We start from the raw sequence: 23,694 nt of genomic DNA on the forward strand, positions 1-23,694 counted from the left end.
CCCACTTTACAGGAAAATACTGATGGAAAATAAATAAGGCTGGTTTGCCTTGATGTTCTCCCAACCTCATTTTGGTATCTTCACCCAATATTGCTTGAACTCATTCATGGCTATCATATTACCGTTCAGTCAAGAAACTATAATCTTCTGTTCCCAAAAGATGGGTCATCAGAAACCTAAACTTTCTAAACACCCTGGGAATCAGAAGGGATTCTCTGTATTGAAGAGAGTATGTCTCTCCCTCAAGGAGGGTACAAGTCTTCTCATGGGTTGTCTCACAATTTTAGGTTATCACCTCAGGCTGCTCCTCCCACACAGCCTTCCACACCTCCAAAATGATGTCTTTTCTATGCTTTCTTCCACTTCCTTAGGTCATTTTCCTCCTCCTCCTTCTCATACTTCTTCATCTTCTTCCTTCCTCTTCTTATTTTTCCATTTTTTTCCTTCTAAAGCTCATTGTATGGGGGCCGGCCCCGTGGCCGAGTGCTTGAGTTCGCACGCTCGGCTTCCATGGCCCAGGGTTTTGCCAGTTCGGATCCTGGGCATGGACATGGCACTGCTCCTCAAGCCATGCTGGGGTGGCGTCCCACATGCCACAACTAGGAGGACCCACAACTAAAAATATACAACTACGTACTAGGGGGCTTTGGAGAGAAAAAAGAAAAATAAAATCTTCAAAGCTTATTGTATGAATGACATAAGTGGTCGGACTTAATTATTACTAAATGTTTTGCCAACAGTCCCGACAGATTTTATTGAATTAGCCATCTTTTACCCAACAATTAAAAAACCTTCTTCACTACTTATAAAACTCATATATACTTGGGTTCATTTCTGGACTTTTTGCTCTGTTTTCTTCATCTCTGTTTGTCTATACTTGAGTCTGTACACAGCGTTGTAATCATTATAGCTTCATAATACATCTTTCCAAGGTGAAAATCCCCCCTCATCACTATACTTTGTGTTCTAAAAATAATTGTCCTTTTATTTCTACTTTTCTAAGAGATTTGCTTCGTAATGAATATTGCAAACTTCCACTTAAAAATCTGTTAACAGGGTAGACCTCATGTTAAGAGTTTTTACCACAGTAAAATAAAATAATTTAGGGGGAAAAAGGGAAAGAAGTGGATATTGCCTTTTTAAATCAATTTATCTACTAATGTAATGAATTTCTAGTACTGAACTATCCTTGCATTTCTAGCATAGACTTCACTTGGTTGTGAGACTGTTAGATTTGATTTGATAATGGTTTTAGAATTTTTGCATCTATATTCAGAAATGAGATTGGCCAGTAGTTGTCTTTGAAGTACAATTTCTAAGAAAAATCACAACCACTATTTGTGACGTTGAACTCACTGCATCTTTTAATTTCTAAACTTTGTGAGGCTAAGTTCCTAATGAGGAAAGATAAGGGAAAAAGGCCAACCAGTCTGGGCAATCTGCCAAATGGCCGATCAAAAACACTGTGATAATTTAATCATTATAAGATACAGTTATAAATGTAGGAGACTTTCCCATATGGCCCCAATTCCTTTGCCCTTTTAGCTTCTTCCTTGTCCCCAGCTCTCTGAGGAGAGAAAGGATGGAAGCTACAAGGGCAGATTCTGAAAAGAACAGCCACCAGAGGGAAGAACTACACCTCCCAAAAGGCTTTGCACAGTAGAAAGATGCAATTTGTCAACAGCCCATCATGCAAAGCTGCGCATGACTAAGAGACAAAAATGGTGGGGACAAAATGGCATGAATGAGGGAGGGCTACTCAAGTAGAAGTGTGAGAAAATCTCAGGAGATGAGGGTATTAAAAAGAGAGAGAATGAGGGACTTTTTAAAAAGAGTTTCCTTAAACCATGCCCTTAAAAATCCCTACAACATTAAAGAAGTCTGAGTCAAGAAAGTTATGTCTTTAAATGTGGCATTTCCCTGGGATGGAACTATACAGCGCTTTGAAACTTCAGGTGATGTTTTGATAGCATCACCTTAGTCAACACAGTCCCCCTTATATTTCTGCACCGAGGTCTGCTATGGGGCGCTCATTTGCCACTCAGTTTATGGAAGATTTGACTCACTTCTCTTCCTCCTAGCACAGAGCTGTACCTACCTCACTGCCAAAGGACACTCCTAATGTGCAAACCCCCTAAGATAATACACCTGCTATTCTCAGGGGATGGGAGGAGCGTGTCCTTGCTGCTTCTGATTAAAGCTGATGCATCATAATAACCAAGAAGCAGGCAGGGGTTTGTCAGATTTATTCCAAGTAAACACCTTCATGACCTCCCCAAATGGCAGGGGGGCTGCTCATAATAGGTACATACATATGTAAAACAGCAAAAGAGAAGGTGCCAGAATTTTTCTGCCACCTGTACTTTCTTCTCCTGATTCCACCACCTGGGGTGAGAGGGATGATGAGTTGTTGGAAACGCAGAAGGTGCAGTAACCTTGGAAAGCTGGGAGCTGAGGAAGCAGTGAGCTAGAGAGTGAGAGGAAGCCAGAAGAGAGGTCGGTCTGGAAGCCCTTTCAGTCCACACTTCCTATTCGGTGATTTGTGCCATCTTTTGCTATTGATTTGAACCACAAAACTATAGAATTATAATACTTGTGCCCCTTGTAACCACACAGTTATTTCTTCCCAGAGCTTCAGTCACATCTCTGGACAAGTTCATTAACAGCACCCTATAGCCCATTTTATGGCAGTAAACTAAACATCAAAACGGAATGCTAACACTCCTCATCCCACTGTGATTTCCTGGGCCATATGGCAAAAAGCATTTTTATTTGCAAGTTATTACGCAACTATGCAAGTGAAAATCTCTGCTTTTCTGCTCCTGGGAGCATGCAGATGCAACATTTAGACATCAAAATCTTCAGTTGGTATGCAGATGGAAGCCCATCAGAGGGAAAACATCCTCTCTTGACAGGATCAACTTCTTTTTCTAGCCAACGCCTCAGGGAGAGTTTCTTTTAAAGGTCAAGAGAAAAGTATTGATCTCAAATAGGTTGGCAGGCTAGGCTTTCCAAACTATTTGACCAAACTCCACTAATAGTAATAATAACTGTAAGAAAACTATCTCACATGTAAATAGAACTTTATAGTCTGTATGGTGATTCTAGATACATGATTCCTTTTGGACCTCAGGGCCTATGGGTGCAGGTTTATTATACTCTTTTATAGATGATAAAACTCAGGCCCATAGTAACTGAGAGGTTTGCTCAAAATTATTATTGGAGCTCCAACTGGAATCTAAGCCTTCTAATTCCAGTATAGGACTCTTACCTCTTTGTGTCTTCAAGTCTTTCAAACTTATTATAACAGTTGGTGAGTTTGCCACATATGCGGGTACACACATGATACATATACGCATGTGTGTACTAGGATCTATAGTGATGCCTCCTCTTACATTCCTAATACTGGTCATTTGTCTTCTCATTTTCTTGATTGGTCTCGCTAGAGGCTATATTTCTTATGGTAGGTTGTGGTTAAGAATGTTCAAAATCCACTGCTCACCTATTTCCTCTAAATGCCTAAGGAAATTCAGGAATATAGTGAGTTATTGGGAAATTAAATTGATACCATGCTTTTAATTTGGCGGGCAAGATATTGTTTTGAACTTGTTAGACAAAAAAAATAAAGCTATACTCTCCTTCTCCTCTCAAGAGGGAGCTGGGCTCTGCATTCTTGAGGGCTGGTTTCTGTTACCCTTAGGAAAGAGTTAACAAGACATTACTTTAGGAGAGACTGTTCAAGGAAAGGACAGGATGAACACTGATGCAATAGGAGGAAGACTTGTCCCTTCTCTAAGGGTTGGATTCCCAGAGCCTGGGAAGTCATGTGAATATGTTTTGGGAAGTAAATACTAGGGAGGAGGAAGAGGAGGGGAGGGTTGCAGAGCATCACCATGGTCAAGCCTGCAATCAGCGGGGAGCAATCCTATGTGCATGACCATAGATACAAAGACCCAAGTCTGAACTGGAGACTAGGAACAGGTGGAAGGCCACCAATCATGGTGACCACCATGGACTTAAGGTCAGGTCCTTCCTCCATTTCCCAAGACACACATAATTTCTGAGGTCCTTGCATGATAAAGTAGAGAATAAAGAGAGCCCCAATAAAAATGAACATTAGAATTCTTCCCCAACCATAGCTAGTGAGCCTAAAGCCAGGTTTGATTTCATTTAAAAACATAAAAATAAAACATGAAATTATTCGTACCTCTAGGTCAAAGCATTTTGCAGTTGCTCTATGTTATTTGTGATACTATGGTAATATGGCTGACTTCTGATCCTGCCCAGAACTCCTTCTAGACAGACTCCTCCAGGACGGGGAGTAGTACTAAATGCCAGCTAATGTGTGAGAGGGTATTCAAGACATGGAGACTGGCAAGCTGAAAGGCCCCAGCTTCAATGGCAAGCTGAAAGTGAGTTTTTATTTTCTCCTCTCTCCCTCCCCCACTGAATCCCTGCCTTTCACATTGATCATGGATATACTTGGACATCCTCTGTTTATACCAAAATTCCAAGTCTACAAAAAGCTCAAGAGGATTCCCAGGGAACTGAAAGAAATAAAGGGAGACTGCAAACGCTCAAGCTACTAAGCCAAAACTGCCAGCTGGAACCATGCAGAATGACATTGAAAAGGCCCAGCTTAATCCAAAATCTTAAATACAACTTAAGCTTGCCTCATTTAAGTCTTCTACTCGGAGTTGCCAGAGGGGTCTCAGAAAAGCAACAGCTTAATGGGAAATGCTCCAGTTTCCACAACAGCCTAAAACTGACCCTCTCATGAGCAAGAGAGAACAACTCCTGCCTGGCTGCCTTGAGCTGGGACATTGGTTCTTTCCTGTCTTGGGACTCAAACTGCCCTTTCTGGGTCTCAAGCCTGCCTACATTTGGACTGGAACTACACCATTGACTTTCTGGGGTGATCAGTATGCCAACTGAAGATCTTGGGACTTGTCAGCCTCCATAATAATGTGAACCAATTTCTTATAATAAATCTATTTTTATCTACACACACATCCCATTGGTTCTGTATCTTTGGTGAACGCTAATTAATATAGAGATTAACGTGGAAGACCAATGTAAGAGCTCCTCAAAATGCAAAGAAAAACACTGAGAGAGTACTTTAGAATAATGCGAGCTCCTAAGAAAGAGTAGAACCAACGAAACAAGAGTAATAATCAAAGAGAATAGAAGAAAACATCTCTGGGTTGATCTGCAAATGCAATTGATACTGGCTCAATACAAGGTTGACATAAAGGAAGCCATATTGCAGAAAAGAAACTATATTGTAGAAAAGAAACCATATGGTACCTCTGAACAACCTCTGACTAACTAACCCAGCTGGATATGTGCCCTCCAGGAGATCCACCTGCTCTGTAGCTTGTAGGGCCCCTGTTTGTGCATGTACCTCCCAGCTATGATAAAACAATAACTTCGTTATTTTGAGTTCCTTAGGAATGTGATGACCCCTGAACAGAGAGTCTATGCTGATAGCCATCATCAATGAAAACTGAAAGATCTGGTGTAACAAATCTCAGGCTGTAACACCAGAGGGTCAACATTCCTAACCCCCTCCCCTATAACCCACTGGCCTGTATAACTGCTTCAAGATTCTGTGCCCCCTTAAGATGGTTCTTTCGAACATTAGTCAGCCATCTTCCCCCTTGCTAGCAAGCTGTAATAAAATGTCCTTTCTCTGCTACCATCTTGCATCTTCATGATTGCCTGTAGTCTCGAGGCAAGCAGATTGGGACCTTTGTCTGGTAACACTATGATTATCTACCATGAAAACTCAAAAGAGAACCAATAAGAGCTCAGAAAGAAAAATAACAAAATACATTATAAAAAATAATAACTTTCCCATATACCAACAATAAGCAAGACAACATAATGTGGAAGGTGGGGTCTCCTAATAGCAATAATAAATACAAAATATCTAGAAATAAGCATAACAAGAACCATAACAAAAAATTGATAAAACCCTCTTGAAGAACATAAAAGCAGACTAAAATAAGTAGAGAGCACACCAATTCCTGTATTGAAAGACACAATATTGTAAAGATGTAAAATATCCCCCAAATAATCTATACTTTTAATGTCCTTTCAATGGGATATTTGTCAATATGTCAATGATACTCCAAATTTTTCCTGGAAGATTAAAAGTATACATTGATTAAGATGTTTCTGAGAAAAATAAAAGAACAGCAATGAAGGGAAACTTACCCAACCTGATACTAATAGATATTTTATAAAGTTACAGTAAATAGAACAATGTGATGCTAATGCAGGAAAAATAACGCAGACTAATGGATTAGAACCGGAAGTTAAGAAAGAACTGAAGTAAACTTCTGAATTTAGCATATGAAAAGGTGGCATTTAACATTGGTGGAAATAGAATTTTAAGAGCTGACATTGTGTTAGGTATAGAGCAATCCAGTAAAAAATTAGTGCCTATCTTATGCAAGACACCAAAATAAACATCAGTGTATTAAAGATATAAATGGAAAAAAATAGAGCCATATGAATGCTAAATTACAGCTTAAGGAACTGTTTATATGACACGGAAGTAGAAAATTTATTTACAAATTTTATTTAGAAAATTTATTTTTCTAAGCATGAAAAACAAAGGATTGAGAAATTTGACTTTGTAAGAATTCCTATGTGTCAACACACAACATAAAATTAAAAGCAAACATATGAGGAAGAAATTGTAACAAGTATGACCTACAAATGAAGTAATGTCACAATTTTTAGAATTCAATAAAATAAATATATATTATCAAGCGACACATAAAAAGAAGAAATTCAAATGGTCTGTAAGATTATAACAATGTTTAACTTCATTATTCAGTTTTAAAGTGTAAATGAAACGATGATAATATTTCTATCCCATCAAATTGGCAGCAATTTTTTTAAATACTCTTGGCCTAACTGGTAGAACATGGACAATGTCATAAACTACTGGCAATAGCGTCAACTGTTATGACACTTCTGGGAACAATTTGGCAATGGCCTAAAATCAATGTACTGCTAGTGCAGGAAAAGCTCTTTGATAGAGTAATTCTACACCTAGAAATTTATTATAAGGAAATAATCAGATGTGGGGGGGGAGCCTGATATTAAAAAGTTTAGCACAATATTACACATTCTGGTTAAAAATGAGAAACAACCTAAATAGCTAACAATTGGAAATTTGTTTTTAAAACACTATAATTTATATAGTCATTAAAAGTGATGTTGCAGATCAGTATCTGTCACATGGATTTTTTGTGACATAAACTGACCATCTTTCCTCCCTCCTCTCTGCCCTATCTCCTTGACCATTAAAAAAAAGAAGTGACATAGAATACCACTATCAAGACTGTGTTTAATTCCTCAGTTGTGCTGGAGTAAAAGAATGGCTGAGACCACAGCACCGAAGATGCACATCTACTGACATAGAAGGATGTTCCTGACAGAGTGTTCATGCCAAGAGCAGATTATAATTTGCTTTATAATTATAATTTAAATTAGATATAATTATAATTTCAAATCATAAAATTGTTTTTGAGAAACACATACACAAATAGTAAAAGGATATAAAAGATGTTACAATGGTTATATTTGGGTATTGGAATTACATTTTTAAATTTTTCCTCTCTGTTTACTTTTATACTAATTTCAATATATTATTTGCTTACCAAATTCAATATATTAATGAACATGTAACATAATACTTTTGTAACAGGAAAACAAATTATTTTTAATTTCTTAAAATATAATAGCTCTCAAGTTTCTCTTTATCAAGGTGTTACAATGGCAGTGATTTATCCGAAGAAAAAACAAGGCTAATGAACTCACTCTTGTTTTCTCAATTGCCTTCTATTAACTAGTTTTCCTCAGATTCAAAACTTTTTGCATTTACTTCCTTGAGTCACTCCCCATTAACTTGAAGTAATACAAAAATAGTCTTGTAATAGTTTAACTTCTTTATTGCTTTCATTCAAAGACCCTAAATTGTTTTAATGGGCTTATTTTTTCTTCTTCTTTTGATTTAAAAGAAATAATCTTACCGATGACTCTGTTATCTCAGCTCAGGATTAAAATAGAGCACACACTGTTCCAATATAATTAGGCCTCAAGTTCCTTTATACAGTACCTTACAAAGTTAGAGAATTATAAAGTTGTGATTCTGAGCTTCCAAGCTTTTTCTTCACTGTCACCTGGAAACAACATACCTCACGCAATAACAGAAGCACAGTTCCAACACACGAGTCCAAAAACCAAGCTAAGTGCTTATTCAGATTAGTGTTTCCCATTATATAGATTTTCTTTCTGATGGTTGTCTGTTTTTATTTTCATAAAATAGTGCCAATATATGCAAATAGGAAAGGTAGAGCCAACAGGAACACTGTCTCTTTCACATTCAAAACAACTCTTTCTCTCTGTCATCACAGAAGCGATCTACCCACCCTCTGAGGGAAAAACACCATAGATTTTTTTTTCCTGGAAGAAGTGGGAACTAACATTTCTCCATTACAAAATATAGAAGGTAACTAAGACAAGGAAAATACATTATAAACTTGGTCAAGATATGAATATTAATTAAGGGTTTCTTCCTCTTCTCCCGTTTTTCCTCCCCCTCTCTTCCCTCCTTCCTCGCTCCCTCCTTTTCCTGTGCTATTCTGGAAAAAGTCCCAGAGTAGGAGTTAGGATGCTCAAGTACTACTGTCCTAGAATGGCCATTGTTCATATGTTTAACTTTAGCGTAATGAATTTGTCTCATTAGACCCCTTGTCCCTCAACTGCAAAAGGATCTGCACAGTCCTTTACTTCCCTAACTGCTTTTGGCCAAACCTCTCCTGTCCTTGCAGCATTCACAATCTACCCAGCAGGAAAGCAGATTCCCTTGCACCTCTACCAGCTCTGGTGCAGGAGATAACGGAAGTACTTAAATAGCATCACCGTGTACCTCATATTGAGGAAAAGGAGAAAAGCAAAGCCCTGGAAAAACAACAGCCTCTCTCCTCTTATTACCTCCCAACTGGGCAAGTGATGGCAAGAAGTATAAGAGCATCTCCTGAGCTCCTGCTCTGCCCAGTTCCCTTTATGCTAATCATGGTAATAAGTGCCATTATAATCGCTAACTTTTGTTGGGCATTTTGTGTTCTAAGCCCTGTTTCACATTCTTAGTCTTTTCAAGTTGAGGAGGACAGAATAAATCTAAGTGCATCAAGACTGCCACATTCCACCGTAAAGAGTGCTGGGATTTTCCCACAGGTTATGAACCTCTTGATGGTTTCTCTACATGAATCTGCACATAAGCCTTTCCCTTGATGTCTGAGGAGCATTTATTCATCCTTCAAATGTCACAACTCAAGCATTTCCTTTCAAAATGCTCCCCGAACCTCTTACACTCATTCTCAGAGTGAGAGCTCCTGGCACATACCCCTATTCAAGCATTTCCTCATGCTGGACGGCACTGATTTTTTTTTTAAGGCCTGACTTTACTAGTCTGACAACATAAGGTCTATACCTAATCACATCTAATCTAGATTATACCTAATCTCCACGGTCTAGCCCAGGCCCCAGTTCATGGTAGATTCTCAGTGAGGGTAATAACTGGTTGGTTGCTTGCTTGCTTAGTTCATTGGATGAATGAATAGAAAATTTTAAATCTTCAGATGCTTAGAAGGAAGCAAATGCTTGGTCACTTGGACATCAGAGCTGAGACTTGAGTTCCCATTAATGAATTAGTGACCCTTAGAAGCCCCAGTGAAGCCATCTCATTAGAGTCAATGAGGCCTGTTAGGCTTAATTCATTCACTCCCTGCCTCAGGATAGTTTATTTGTATTGAATTTCAATCACCTGATAATATGATTCATGATAAGATATCCTTCTGAGTCTACGTTCTCTTCCTCCCGATTGCCACTGCCCTAGTTCAGCTTCTCCTTGCCTCACTCCAGACATAGACATTGCCTTCCAAATGGCTTCACGTTCTTTCCTTCATCCATTCAACAATTCTTTACTTAGCACTGCCAGGCATTGTTCTAGACAGTGGAGAGACAGCAGTGAACAAGACAGAAATGGACCCTAACTTCATGGAGTTTATAGTAGGGGGAGACAGACAAATCAGTAAGATAATAATAACAGTAATAGGAATAGTAATAATAGTAATACTACTGATAATAATAATAATTTACAATCGAGGAAAACAGGGAGATAATGTAATAGAAAATGACTGAGAGCCTGGCTTAGTTTGAGTGGGTAGGGAAGGCCTGTCTCAGGACATGACATTGAGCAAAGCGATGAAAGACAAGAAGGAACCAGTAGATCATGGCCTGGATGAACGTACTTCAGGCAGAGGAAATAGTAAATTTAAGGCTTTGGACAGAAAGAAGCTTGGTAGAGCTGAAGCCCAGTAATAAATCCAGCAGAGCTGAAATCTAGTGAGCAAGTAGAAGAGGGGAACCCAGTGGGGTGGAAAAGACACACAGGAGCCAAACCATGGGAAGCCTCCTAGACCATGGAGAAGAGTGGGATGGGAAGCCATTGGAAGGTTTTAAGCAGGAAAGTGACATAAAATGTTTTTGACTTTAAAAACATGAGTTTAATTGCAACTCAGAAAATAAAGTGTAGGGGGCAAAAATAGAATCAAGGAGACCAGTCTAGTTAGGAAGCTAATGTAATAATCCAGATGAAAATGGGAGTGGCTTACAGTAGGGTGAAAAGAAGAGCAAATTTAAGGAATGTTTTGGAAGTGGGACTAATGAAAATTTGGTGTTAGGCTAGATGTGGGATATATGAGAAAACAAAATCAAGAATAACTCCTGGGTTTTTTTATTTTTTATTTTAAAAAGTGGAGTGGATAATGAGTCATTTACTAAGATGGGGAATAGTAAGGAAAATAAGAGTTGGGGGAAAAATTATAAATTCTGCTTTGAATACATCAAATTTGAGATTTTTATTAGACATCCAGTAGTAATATTAAATAAGAAGTTGAACAATTGAGTCTGGAGCTCAGAGGTCAGAGTTGAGGGTAGGGGTGGAATGGGCAAAACAAACATATAAATTTGGCAGTCATGGGTATATAAACAATATTTGAACATATGGGCCACATCTGCTTCTGACATGGGGGAGTGCACACCTAACAAATGCATCCTTAGGAAAGAAAAAACAGCCATAAAATTTACAAAGCAACTACTTGAAGGCTCTGAAGACTAAACAAAGGCAGGGAGATTTTGGAGGAAGTTGAAACTGGAGGCAAATGATAATTATGAATTTCCCCTTTTTTGCAGCTTCACTCTGAGGACTGTCATAGTGGTGGGAGAGGGAAGAGTTTAAACACCAATAGAAAGCCTGACATCTTTCAGGCTGAAGGAACCAGGGAAGGAGCCTGGGGTATCCAGTCCTACCAGAGAGTAAGGGAGAACCCAAATTCAGTATATAAATTTAGCACAAATGTCTGGCTGACCCCTTACCTTGCAGCGAAGATTTAAAAGAACTGAAATGAGATCTAAGCCACACAGGCATGACAGTTTAGAATTAAACTGTAAATCAAGTTTAATAGCCTCCTAAATCAAAAACATCAACACTCTGTGGGGCAATATAACAAAATCTAGAGTTTCCACAACATAACACTCACAATGTCCAGTATATACATGAAGAGTCAGGAAAATGTAACCCATTCTCAACAAGCCAACTTTAAGATAAATGTTGGAATTACCAGCTAAGGACTTGAAAGCAGCTATTATAATCATTCTCATTGAAGTAAAAGAAAACATGCTCATAATGAATGAAAAGATAGGGAATTTCAGCCAAGAAATAGAAAATATAAAAAAGAACCAAATGGAAATTTATAATTGAAGAATACTGTATCTGAAATTAAAAAGTCCCTGGATGTATTTCACCTCATAAATAAGATAACAAGAGAAAGATTCAGTACATTCTAAGATAGATTTCATAAAAATCATCTAATCTGAAGAACAGAGGAAAAATATTGAAAAAAATTAAAAGAGCCTCAGGCACTTGTGGAAAATTTCAAAAGGTCTACCATAAAGGAAGTTGGACTCCCAGAAGGAGAAGAGAAAGAAATTAGGCCAGAAAAAGTTATTAAAAAAGGATGACCAAAACTTCCCAAATTTGGTAAAAGACAGAAATTTGCAGATTCAGGAAGAGTACATTCAAGAAAATCACACCTAGGCACATCATAATATGAGTATCAAAACAAAAGATAAAGACCTGGGACAGATAAAATCACCTAAGGTAAGGATAGAGAAGAAACTGAAGCCCTAAACCATAGGATCCTGAAATCGGAGCGGTCAAGTAGAGGATGAAGAGTCAGGAAAGGAGACTGAGAAAAAAAGGGCCAATGAAGTATTTTTAAAAAAACAAAACAAAACAGGAGAATGTGGTGATCACCCAGCCAAGAGAAAAAGTGTTTTAAGAAGAAGGAAATGGTTAACCATGTACCACGTAGTAGCATGGATCAAGTGAGATGAAGGCAAAGAAGTGGCAATCAGATGTGGCAACATGAGAATCAGAGGAAACCTAGATAAGAGCAGTCCCAGTGAAGGGGTAGAGAAAACAGTATAATAGGAAGACGTTGAGAGAGAAAGGCAAAGAAGAAAGGCAAGGACTTCCATTCTTCACTCTGATGACAGAGAACTTTCTAAATTGCAAAACCTATTATGCCTGCTCCTAAGTAAAACCATTCAGAGGAATCTCAGTGACCCCAATACAGAGATCTAAGGATTAAGGGTCTTGGGTATTGCTTCCCAACATGCCAATCTAGAAGGAACACTAAAACATCAAGGGAAATGTAATCCAACGGAGAAAACTGCATTACCAGAACTCCTCGCATAGTGAGTCTTGTTGGTTGTTGGGAAATAAAACTTTGAAAAATCTCTTGGGGCAGTGATGGTGAGAAGTGGGACTTTTCAAGGGATATTTTGAAAAATAGCCCTCTATGACCAACCCCAGTAACTTTACCCTAATTCATTCATCCATTTTTGCTTGCCCTGTGCCCAGAAGTGTCTAGCACATAGCAAATGCTCAATAAATATTTGTTGAAAGAATAAATTGGTTCAAAATGGCTGAATGTTACTCTTCCCTTGGATTTTATATCTTATTAATGGACTGTATCTGATAAAAATGCACATTTAGTTACAAAGAGAGAGGAGCTAAAACAAGCATGTAGCAATAACAGCAAGGCCAAAGTTGCTGAAATGCTGATCCATTTTGAGGTAGGTTTAGATCAGCTCTGCTCCCAAGATAAACGTATACGGCATCATTTGCAATATATACAAATATCGAATCATTATGTTGTACATCTGAAATTAATATTATGTTATATATCAACTGTATCTCAATAAAAAAAAAATCTCTGCTGCACTGTAATTAAACAGAGGAAGTCTCTGGGCCTAACAGAATCTAAAATGTTTCCTCTTTTTCCAAAAAATTGCCTGCGTGTGAAAAGACATGCAGAGTTCACTTGTTTGATTAAAAGTAGTTTAGTGTTGTTTATTTGGCAGTCCTTAACAGAAAAGAAGGAAACAATTATACCCAGAAGGCTTTCTTTTTAAATCTAGCATTTATAAAGGATTGCATTTTCTTTAAGTAGTTCCCCCTTACTCCCAGAGTCATGTATCCATTCATTCATTCATTCATTCATTATTTTAGTCCTGTATATAGTAATCGAGGATGGGGCATAAGAATATTATGATGTTTTTATACAGTAAGGGTCTGGTTCAATAAAGAGCCTACAAAATACTAAACATCATATGCACTGTGGAGGGAAGTTTGCTTCAAGAAACCAGCTTTCATGCTGCAAGCAAAGATGCATAGCAAGCAATCCACAGCAATCTAAAAATAGAGTAGGATCCACCTCCAGCCCCTGCACTTTCCATCTTCACTCTCCATTAGGAAAATCGTCAGCATCACCTGATTCTTCAAGGGCTGTGCAATTGCAGCACCCTTTGAGCCCATGCTCCATTTTCTGGACAACACAATCAAATTAATCCCTGTCATATGCTTTGCTTGGGTGTCACCATTACCAAAAAGCAATGTGGAGACTGCCTGGAAAAGAGCTGATTAGCAATCACAGTTAAATAAAGACCCTAAAACTGAATAATCAACCAAGTGAGCAATGAGCTCATTGCCAGCTGTTCTATGTCCTCTGTCCCCTGAAGATGCAGCAGAAGGGGAGGTGACCAAGGTTGTTCATCATCAGATAAAATAATGAAAAGAGCCAATAATCATTTTCCACTTCAATATTTGTTATGCAATTCACTCGATCTATTATTCAAGTTTTGTCTACATCAGTTGAAACAGTGTTTCCTCTCTAGAAACAATATTAACAGAGAATACATTAGGGAAAAGAGATGTATCTGTCGATTCAACTCACCATCTCATACTCCTACCCTCCACTCTCTGACATCAGCCCACTGGATACAAGGAAATGGTTACTTATAGTAAACAAGAGGCTTGCATCAATCCATAAGTGTTTACATCTCTGACTGATTGAGAAAAATTCTAATTTATATACCTTTATATAATTATAATTCAGCATACCTTTTATGTCAAGATCCCCAAGCTCTTCCATGATTATTTATAAATTGAGTCCATTTATTTTGTATTTCATAACTTCCTATGAGAGCTGAGCATGGACATTTGTCAATTATCTCTGGCAAAGGAGAAATGCACAAAGATATAGAAGAAAACAAAGAAAGATAGCCAGGGATAATAAGAATAGCACTGAATTTTGACTAAGGAGTTCTGAGCTCAAGTTCTAGCTTTATAACGTTTTGAAATACATGCTGTATATGTTCAGTGAGAGTTTTACTGAGCCAGATTCTTATTAAAAAACATTAACCCCAACTAATGCATCACATTACATAGCAGTAATCTAGTTTCTTTTCTTGTCTGAAAGTTAGGATAATACAACAATTCACAGGTTTGTTAGATTAAATGAATAACAAACATGAAAGGAATATTCCAATAGAAGGTACTATTATTAGTAATATCTGTAGACAATTAAATCAGCAGATGGTCCAAACTCCTTATTTGAACCAATGTTTTCCCAGCAAACCTTCACCCAAGACACTGGCAAGCTATAATTTTTCACTATTTGAATTTAATATGTTCTCCTTTCCCTATCTTCTGGTTGATGAAAGTGTTAATAGCTGGGAAATGCAGAGTACAGGGCGAACCAAGACAAGAGAGGAAATAATAAGGTCAGAATACCGAAGAGTTGAGGTTTGTGGACATAAATGAGTAGGCACGAAATAAATTAAATACTAATTAAAACATATTGCAAATGTAGGCACATCGAGAATCATTAATTTCAGTTCATAGAGATCAACTGACAAATAACTTATGGTAAGAACTTCTAAATGTTGACCCATAAATAATTTTTAGTTATTTTTTTTACCAATCAATTTATCCATCAAATTATTAAATCCATACATAAACAGTAGTAGTCCTGAGTCTCTCACTTCTTCAGAGTTTTAAAATTGAAAGGTTCTCGAGGATAATCATGAGCAGTAAGTAGAACTTTCTGCAATGATGAAAATGTTACATAATTTGCACTGTCCAATACAGTAGCTCCTAGCTACATATGATTATTGAGGAATTGAAACAACTAAAGAACCAAATTTGTAATTTAATTTTAATTAATTTGAATTTAAATAATCACTACAAGATATAACTGCAAGGTGGGTTCACCAGAAGCCATTCAGCCACGCTTCAGGGGCAGACTCCTCTATCCTGGTGGTAATTCAAGAAGAGAGTAATCATTCTTTAGATGTGCTTTAGAGAGATTCCTTCAAACTCAGAGATTCTACAATATTAAAGAATTAACCAAACGACCAATTTAAAGGGGAGGAAGAGATATCTACATTTTAATCAATCAGACCGATGACCAGTCTCATGAATTAACTCAGTAACCTTGTTGTCTGAATCTGCAAAGGTTTGACATATTCAAATGCTCCTCCTTCTTAACAGAATCCAGATCTTGTTTTTCAGGTAAAAATGTGGCCATTGCATCAGGGAGGCTGGACCAAGCTTTGTCTCAGGAGTGCATCTTGATTGGTCTAAACCAATTATGGTGGCCCAGGAGTGGAGCCTGATTGATCTAAACCAATTATGACAACCCATGATTTAGACACAAATCTGTGAAGTAATTCTAGTCAATGAGACATGAAGACTAGCCAAGTGGGGAAGGAAGCGGGGGGCTGCTTTTGAAAATGGGTTCATCACTTTTAAGAAAGACACTGTAAGAGATACTTCATCTTCCTCTAGAGCTTCTCAACTATGAATGTGATGCCTGGAACTTCAGCAGCCATATCATAACTGTGAGGAAAGCTAGTCTGAGGACTAACCCACCCTGCTGAGGATGACAGAGCAGAAAGACGGAAAAAACCTGGGCTCTTGATGACAATATTTAGCCTCTGAACCAACCAATCCGGGATTAATCCTACTACTATACTTCTATTTATCTGAAATAACATAAATATTCTTTTAATTCTTTTGGCCACTTTGGGTTGGACTCTCTGTTACTTGCACCAAAAGCATTCTGATGCAGCTGCCATCTACTGAGTAAGAGGAAGGCCCTCAAAAGGTGTTATCTTGTCGAATCTTTGCAACAACCATCCAAAGCAAATTTCACTAACTCCACCTTGCAGCTGAGAAATCTGGGGCTCAAGAGATGAAGCTGTAAAGGTCGCCTGACTAATAAATGGTAGTGTCAAGACTGAAACTAAGGTGTACCTGATGCCAAAACCCACATACTTCTCTTCCAGCTGCTGCATCTCAGAACTGCATGTCCCGAAGAACACGTGAATTAGCAGAGAAGAGTTGAGGTGGCCTGGTTCCTGCACTCAGCTGCATTAACTTTCACATCACCTGCATCTTCTCACGTGTAGAAAAAAGTGAATCCGCCCAGATTATCTCACCCAGCTATGATTATAAACGGAAAACAATTAGAGCTGTGATTCACTTCAATTTTTATTTCAAAGCATTCCCTTTCACACTTCTCCCAACAGCTGAGAAAGCAGGTGGAAGCCAGAAACTCCGCCTCCCATAAGACATTCCCCAGCTCCACTCAGACACGCCTGATGCTCTCCGCTAGGGTGTGATAGTGGCTGTGACAGTAGCAAAATGCAGCCTCCTGCCCTTTTACCTCACCAGCCGCCAGAGCACCTTGGCCTGCCACAAAGGCTGGGAGTAATTTTGAAAAGCCTAGGCACTTCCCCACATCCACCCAAGAGTGAGGATGTGCATTCAGGAACAATGGAGGCAGTGAGTGAATTAAGCAGCATTTCGGGGTTATTAGCCCACTCCAAGGTGTGCTACTTCACAGAGTGATTATATGCTAATAGGTTCATTTGCTTGCTCTGTTTTGATTCCTCAGGATGGACTCTCTCTTACCTGAGGAATAGAAATTTGCAAGGCTCTTCATTTAGCTGTCAGGGAGATAGCTTTCGAGGCCATGATTTCTCTCTACACGGAGGCTCAACTCTCTTTAGGGACTTTGAAAGCATTTAAGTGGGGAAGCATAAAGAGTAGGATGCTCCAAATAATATTAAGTAGACACTCTCCTTTCCAGGAGATAGAGCTTAATCCCATCCTCCTAGAGTGTGGGCTGGACTTAGTGACTGGTATCCAATGAATGAGAGTATAGCAATGGGAAAATAATTTTACAGTGGAGAAATTTGGCAAATACTACCTTAAATAAGTGATCAAATTTATCATAATGAGTGATGTTATGTGGGTGTCATGCACCCCCTGACATGCTGTGATGAGGAGAAAACTTCACCTCTGCAGTCTTCTTCCCAAGAACTCAACCCCAGACTAATCATAAGAAAACATCCAACAAACCCAAACTGAGGGACATTCTACACAATATCTGACCAGTACTCCTCAAAACTGTCAACGTCATCCAAAACAAAGAAAGACTGTCAAACTGTCACAGGCCAGAAAAGACTTAAGGAGACATGAAAGCCAAATGTAATGTGGTACCCTGGATGGAACCCTGGAACAGAAAAAGGACATTGGTGGAAAAACTGGTAAAACCTGAACAAAGTTTGGAGTTTAGTTAATAGCAACATACCAATGTTAGTTTCTTGGTTTTGAAAAAATTACCACAGAAATCTAAGATGTTAACAGTAGCAAAAACTGGATGAGGGATATATGGAGACACCCTGAATCATCTTTGCAACTTTTCTGTAAATCTAAAATTATCCCAGAAAAAGTTTAACACCTCCCCCTTCCCCAAAAAAAGAATAGAAGGAAGTCAAATGGCTGCCTTCTTTTCGACCCGCCCAAGACCACACACATATCCATCCCTGACGCTGTGTGCACTTCGGCCTTTTGCAATTGGGTTTCAGGTAAGAATGAATAGTAGGTTAAGAGAAGGCAAAGGAAAATATTTAGATGATAAGGGGGAAAAACAGAGAGAGACGAAGGAAGAGGACGAGAAGAAGGAGAAGAGGAAAGTATAGAGGTGAAGGCACTTATTTCGTCCCTGCTCAGGAGCAAGAAAATGAAATTAAAGTAGCAAAAGACAGTGTGGGCAGCGCTGCTCATACACAGTCCTCAAGGGCATCAATGTCACTGCTGTCCGGTATGATTAGGGTATTTTGTCCATAAATGTCAAAGGGTGCAGAAATGGTGAGACAAACTTCTCCAGTAGGGAGGTGGAAGTGACTGGCCAGAGGCTCACCAACGCCATTTCCTCTTCCAAGCCCCACAAGAAAACCGCATTTCCCAGCCATCCTTGCTTTCAGACTGGTACCATATGACTCAGTTCTGGCCAGTGGTGTACAGGTGGACATAACATGCATCACTCCCAGTCTAGCCTCCACAACATCGCATGTCATCCATCACCCTCTCTCTTTCTCTCCAGCTCTCTAGAGAGGCAGGCGGAAGCTAAGGCCTCTGAGATGGTAAAGCCACATTACGGAAGATGCTCAGATTCCTGAGTCCCTGCTTGGCAACGGCAACAAAGAAGAGATGTTCAAGCTGCATAAGATGGTGGCCAAGTGAGAAATAAAGTTTTACTGTGCTAAGCCACTGAGATTTGAGGCTTGTTTGTTGCAGCAACTAGCCCATCCTAATAAAGAATATATATACAAATAACTCTAATGACTAAAACAGTCTAAGGCAGTTCAGAGTGAGGAAAGGGGAGGTGGTAGAATTAGTCTGTGGCCTCAAAGGATGACAGTTTTGGGTCTTGCAGAGGTGGAAACTGAATATTCCAGGTGGAGAGATCTCCCTAAGAGAATTACTGAGATAGTAAATGGCTGGGCACGGTCAACAGTAGGGACTGGCATACGGTTCACTTTAGCTGGAACTCTACAGGGAAGAATGGGAATACTGGAAAATGAGTCTGTGAAAGAAAGTTCAGGCCACACCATAGCAAGTCCTAAGTGACACCTCAAAGAGATACCTTAGGTACTTAAGGTTTGTAAGCAAGAATGTGACAGGAGTCGAGCTGATCTACAGGACTGCTCTGACGCAACATACAGGATGAGGGCAGGCAGGGATCCCTGTGAGAAGCCGACTGCAGTAGTCTAGTGGGGACAGCCTGAACTAGGAGGTGGTGACAGGCAAGAATCCTGAGACATTCCAGGAATTGATATCCCATCAGCTGGTAGGAGTTTTTCAGCCACGCAGGACACAGTGTCACTGACCGTGACTTTATGTAACTTAGAATCATTGCTTCAACCTCTCTTCCTGCCATCCCCATGGGCATGCTAAATTCCTCCCATCTAGAGGCTACCATATATTTTGCAGCTATCAGGTACAAACAGTTCCCAGAAAAAGAGCTTAAGTAGATCGAACTTGTTACTCAACAAGTTGTTCCCATCTTCCTTTAGCCACAGCCAAAGTCCAAGACTCACATTTTAAAGGGCAAAAGGCACTTTTTCTCTTTTCTTTTCTTTCTGTATTTTCCCCTTTTATTATTTCTCCTTTTCTACTAAATTCAGCTCAACAAATATTTATTGGCTATTCACAGAAGCTGCATATAATGTTAGGGATATAAATGTAAATAAGTGTCTGAAATTAAGTATCTCCTAAGTAAGGGGTCAGAAATTCCAAGGCACATGTAACTAACCACAAGATAAAGTGCAATGATGTGTGTGACCCTGGGCTATAGGAACACGGAGAGGAGACTCATTCTGCCCAGGTAGGATGGAAAGGCAGTCGGGATATCTGACCTGGGCCTGGACAGAAGCAGAGGATGTGCTGGGTTCAGAGATGGGGAGGGGTACTCCAGAAGCAAAACCACACCACGGTAAAGGGCATGCCAGGGTCGAGAATGGTAAGGAGTCCAGTATACTGATCAGGACTCTCGGTTTGAGGTGAGAGAAAGTGAACTCAAACTGATTTAAGCAAGAGAGACAGATAGACAGATATCATGTCAGCTCATAAAACCAAGCATTATCTAGCTTCAAGTAGATCTGAGAGCTCAAATGATGCCACCAAGACTTTGTGTCCACCTATCTCTCAGTGTTCCTCTCTCTGTGTCAGCTTCATACTCATGTAGGCTTTTCCCCATAGTGACAACATGGTCCCTGGCAGCCAGACACACATGCTACCAGCTTGGCACCACTTCCCCAATAACTTCTGCCAAATCACAGGTTGGTTTTGATTGGCCCAGCTAGAGGCATCTGCTCATCTCAACCAATACCCACTGGAACTCCTGTACTTCTGCCAGCCAGGCATTGGATACAGGGCCCAGCCTGGGAGAGGCTGGAGGTGGGTTCAGCCATGCAGGCTGAAAGTAGAGGAACAGAGCTCCCCCAAAGGGAACCAGTCTGCTGTCACCACAAGAAGAAAGAACACAAGCTGGGTAGAAAACAAGTGTCACTACAACTGGTGAGGCTGGGGAAGAGCACAGGGGGTAGGGATGTCAGGGTGGTGAGGTGGTGGGAGGGAAGGATCAAGACGAAATAAGGACCATATCATGGATCCCTTTTACAATATGCAAAGAAACGTGGATTTTATTCTTCAGGCTACTGGTTCTCAACTATTTTCTCCCACAACATAAATGATGAATGACACCATCTGCAGGCATATCCGGGGGTTATTCGTGATTTTTCCATGCATTAGCTCTGATTCCACCCTTATTCTCCCACACTAGACAGCAATGATACAGTGAACCTTGCTCTAATTGGTTTTGAAAGAGTAAAACGAAAAGAGAATAAATTATTCACAGACTTCTGCTCTCTAATTATTAGTAGTAACAAATTACTTTGATTCAACGATATCTCCCAATGCCTCAGTTGAGCACAGATGTTGTAGGCAATGGGGAGCCACTGAAGGTTTTCAAGAGTAGGAGAGATTGGGTGAGGAGATTCTAAAGGCAGACAGGCCAGTCGGGAGGCTATTATGGTGGAAAGGTGAGAGGTGCCGAGGACTAATAGCTGGAGAGAATGGAAAAAAAAGAAACTAATTACAGAGATATTGCACAGGATGTAACTATTTATTGAGTGGAGAACAACAACAGAAGATGCTTCAGGTTTAGCTGACAGCTTCCAAACCATCCCTTCTCACCTCCTCCTCCCATTAACTCTTTCACTTGCCTACCAGTTATGACATACACACTGAACAAAAGGAAATGATAGGGGGCAGATACGGGGATTCCTGTCTAAGCAAAGATCTTGCTATCAGGTTCAAAGGAGTGTTTCTTCATAACTGCTTATTAATTGTACTTTAAAATATAAGAAAATAATTTATAATAATTGGTGATTTTTATGTGATTATTAATGATTGGGCATTATTATTAATACTTGTAATTGTGAGTTATTGTATAATTATAATAACTGTTCAAAACAGTGCCTTATGTATTATAGCACTCTACCACTTTACACTTTCACTTATCTCCATTTATTTTATTTTCTCAATAATTCTGGAACATGTATTATTGATCCCATTCCACAAGCTTTATCAGACTGAGTGACTTGCCCAAAATCATACAACAGATAAGTGGCTGAGACAGGGCTGAAACTCCAGATTTCTGACTCCTAGGACCAAGATTTTCCACTTCATTATTTGCAGTAAAAATTAATAAATAAAAACTGCTCCCAACCTGAGAACTGGATTATCATCTAGCTTTTGGATTTTCAGCTACTCGCATTTTCCCAATAAGAAAATTTAAATAGGGAGAAATGAGAAGGTGTAGGTAGTTTGGGGGGTGTTGAAAAAGCTCCCAAAGCAATTCGGTTGGTTATATTATGAGGTTCTCAATGGGGTTGCTATCGACATTTGGGGCAAAACAATTCCTCCTTGTCTTGGGCTGTCATTCATTTATTAGGAATTTAAATTCTCCCCCAACTCCCAACTCTAAGCATTGTGACAAGCAAAATTCCCACACACATTTTCCATCGTCCTCCAGGGGATGGATGATACTTCAGGACACCTGGGCCGAGCCTGACCCTGAGAGGCCTCTGAACCCCGGAGACGTCAGCTAAGGCAGAGCTGAAGCTGGTGGCGTTAAATTTTGCTGATGACAAGTTTTTTTTAAGCCATTATACTTCCTAATAGCAGGCCCCAAACTCCCTGACCCCTGTGCTTCTGCAAAACCTACTTCCTCTCTCTGGAGCTGGCTCTCCCCTCACAAAACCTAACCACACACATAACCATATCTTGCCTTCAAGGCCCGGTCAAATGATGTTGTTCCAAGAAGCCTTGCTGAACCCTGCCGGTGGATTGCTTCTCTTCTCCTCAACCCGAAAATTCCCAGAGCATTTTGCCCCTCAGCAGCCGTCTGCACTAAACCTCATGCTGTGAATCGCATCTCTTTACTCATGTTAGCACTGCCAACAGAAACATAGTGCACGCCATGTATCTAATTTTCCAGTAGCCACATTTAAGAAAGTAAAAAGAAATGGATGAATCAATAATATACTTTATTTAACCTAATATATCCAAAATATTATTTTAACACATAATCAATAATAAACGTATTAATGAGATATTTTACTTTTTTGTACATATTAAGCCTTAGAAATCAGTGTGTAATTTACTCTTATAGCACATCTCAATTTGGAAGCTAAATTTTCATTGTAAATATCCACCTGTATTTAGATTTCATAAAATGTACAGTTGAATGTGTAGATTCACATACTCAAGTTGTTCCAGACATAACTCTTAATGGAAAACATTAGTGTTCCAATAATTGAATTGATGTCAGTTTTAAAGCTTATATTTCAATTCATTAAAATTAAATAAAATTAAAAATTCTGTTGCTTGGTGTCACTAGCCACATGTAGCAAACAGCTACCACACTGGACAGCATAGCTGTCTACACTACTAGATTGTAAACTCTTCAAGGGCTTACAGGGCCTTGCTCACCACTGCATGCCCAGCATCCAGGTCATTGCTTCACATGTAGTAGTTACTCAATAAATGCTTGTTGAGTAAATAAATGAATGAATTGTTCATCTTAGTGTCACCCACAGTATCCAGTAGAACACTTTGCATATATGGCAGTAATTGTACCTTTTATTTACATAACACAGTTTACTGCACAGTTTACTAAGCTCAACATCTATTTATCTTGACAAATACCCACTGAGAAAGACATTATTTCCACTTTTCAGGTGGAAAATAAAATTAGAAGAAGAATCAGAAAGCTTAGTTGCGGTGGGTAAGGTCACTAGTAAAGGGCAGAGCCAGATTTTGCACCCAGATTTTCTGAATCTCAATTAAGT

General features: G+C 39.3%; 1 protein-coding gene and 1 long non-coding RNA gene across 6 annotated transcripts in view; one reads left to right on the top strand and one right to left on the bottom strand.

Moving 5' to 3' along the window:
* Nucleotides 1-23,694, bottom strand: part of PDE1C (phosphodiesterase 1C) — a 597,159-nt gene that overhangs the window by 331,102 nt on the left and 242,363 nt on the right. The window lies entirely within an intron of this gene.
* LOC139082863 (uncharacterized) lies at nt 20,703-23,221 on the top strand. Its single transcript, XR_011539194.1, has 2 exons — nt 20,703-20,857; nt 22,377-23,221. It is a non-coding gene; the product is annotated as an uncharacterized lncRNA (long non-coding RNA).

Source organism: Equus przewalskii, chromosome 4 (assembly GCF_037783145.1).
Source record: "Equus przewalskii isolate Varuska chromosome 4, EquPr2, whole genome shotgun sequence".
Lineage (NCBI taxonomy): Eukaryota > Metazoa > Chordata > Mammalia > Perissodactyla > Equidae > Equus > Equus przewalskii.